A 2,534-nucleotide genomic window follows, 5' to 3' on the forward strand; every position below is an offset into this window, starting at 1 on the left:
TCACCCAGGTCTTTGTTATTGATTTTTGCCATCCGCCTTTGTGAGTAGTTCTCACTAAATTGTATTAACCATACTATAAAAGTTCAAGTTAACACATAGTTTTGTGTGTTGGTCCGTTATATTTCCGGATGGCAATGTTATGAGCTTCTTAGCCAAGCCTATCTATAAAGGTCCATTATAAGATTTAGACAACGACAAAAGCAACAGATATATTTGCCATAACACCTTTGCAGTCCTTCAGAACCATTAGACCCAAGAAGCCGGAGTTTATCCCGGTTTCTATAGCGTGAAACGTACAATAGAAATTTCATGCTACCCTTTGGATAGAATGGTAAGAGACCCAGCAACCTGATCACTACTGGGTGAACAGGGGAGGAGGAAGGGGGAGTGGGGGAGGGGGGGGGGGATAATATAATCTCGACTTCACCTGGGACCGATCTATGTCCCCTTTCGTGTGAATCAAGTGCCCCATCAACTGAGTTATCATCATCATCATCATCATCATCATCATCATCATCATCATCATCATCATCATAATCATCATCATCATCATCATCATCAGTATTATTATTATTATTATTATTATTATTATTATTATTATTATTATTATTATTATCATCATCATTGTTGTTGTTGTTGTTATTATTGTTGTTGTTGTTGTTGTTATTATTATTATTATTATTATTATTATTATTATTATTATTATTATTATTATTATTATCATTATTATTATTATATTATTATAGCTGTTTTTTATATTGTTTTAATTAAAAATGAATAAAAGATGCTTTGTTTTGTTTTGATTTTGCTGTTTTTTGTGTGTTTTTTTTGGGGGGGGGGGGTTGCCTTTTTTTTTCAGGTCCCAGTGAAATGTCAGGAAGTCTTAAACGATAAAGATTGGACGAATCTTGTTACGTCATGAATGCAAATGATCGTGTGGGCGAGATGGCAATATGTAAATCGCCACTCACATCACACCGTGCAGAAAGGCTATGTGGTCTTGTGGTATGACACTACTTTCGGATCGGAAGGTCCTGGGTTCGAGCATCGCTCGGCGCATAGTTGAGTCCTTGGAGAAGGCTCTTTACTCACATTCTCTCACCGTACTCATGTGTAAAATGAGTATCTGGCCGTTAACAGCGTCCGAAAAAATTGTAATATCGCCTAACAGGCGTCATGTCATGTCATACTTGTCAAGTGTTGCTGTTGGCCATGGACCCATTGTAAAGCGCTTTGAGCACGTTGAGTGGATATTGCGCTATATAAAAGCCCAATATAAAAGCTGAATTTAAAAAAAAGATTAGTATAATAATTGTTGATAAGGAATCCGCATCGTTCGGATGAAAAAGACGGTATCTATGTATTTTGGATTGGTGGATAGCTCATACGGTAGAGTCACGCTCTCCCCGGCCAGGATGGAATTGTCGTACCAGTAAGGTCGTGGGTTCGTGCCCCCCATCTTTTGATTCTCTATTCTGCCGTTTTATTAAAAGAACGCAGTATGTGCTATTTGGTTAACATTGCATATACTGTGTTTTTAAAATCAACGGCATTATTGTCTTCTGGCACTTTCTTACTCACTGCATTTCTTGTTGTTATGTATGTTAGACCGCTTTACTATGAGAAAAAAAAAACACACAATTTTAAACATTTAGGCTAGAAAACTAGCCCTTTCGATTTCGATCGATTTAAATGACCCTTATCTTGTTTAACCCTCTCCTTGCCAACTATAGGAAAATCGCCACATTCGTTGCGATACAACCAACATTTTTCTTTTGTACATCATAAAATTTAAAGAAAATGAACAGTGTGTTGTAAAGCATGTGTTGCTAAAGAAATTATGTATCGCAAGAATATTACTGCTATTGTGTCTGAGTGATAAAAAAGTGTGAAGTTTTGGGAAAAATCTTGAAAATGGCTGGTAAGGAGAGGGTTAAAACTCTCAAACCTGGGACTTCCGCGAAGTCCCAAATAAGAGATTAAATTATTTTTTTCGTTTTTGTTGTTGTTTTGTTTTTAATTTACAAGATTGGGGACGTTTAAATCGATCGGCGAAGGACTAGTTTTGTTGTTGTTACCATTTTTTTATGATTTGTTTTTTGTTTGGTTTTTGGTTCGTTTGGGTTTTTTTTTTTTTGGGTTTTTTTTACGAAAGGCAACGGTCATAATTCTAGATTTGTCAATGGCGTTCTGCTTGGTTTTTGTTATGCAAATTTTATCGTAGGATTCTGTTTTCGTCATATTATCCCTTCAATTCTTTGTGTGCGTGTGTGTGTGTGTGTGTGTGTGTGTGTCTGTGTATGTATATCTGTGTGTTTTTGTGTATGGGTGTGTGTGTGTGTGTTTATGTGTGAGTGTGAGTGTGTGCTTTATGAACAATCAAAATGTGTGTTTTGTTAATGGCGCGTTTGAAGACATAAGCATTTGGGCATTTATATAGAGCAATGCCCACTTAAATGTGCTCAAAACCCTTTACAATGGATCATAAACCGATAGTTCTTCTTCTTCTTCTTCTCCTTCTTCTTCTCCTTCTT

This window comes from Berghia stephanieae, chromosome 13 (genome assembly GCF_034508935.2).
Source record: "Berghia stephanieae isolate SIO BIC M18660-M18661 chromosome 13, UCSD_Bste_1.3, whole genome shotgun sequence".
In the NCBI taxonomy this organism is placed as follows: Eukaryota; Metazoa; Mollusca; class Gastropoda; order Nudibranchia; family Aeolidiidae; genus Berghia; species Berghia stephanieae.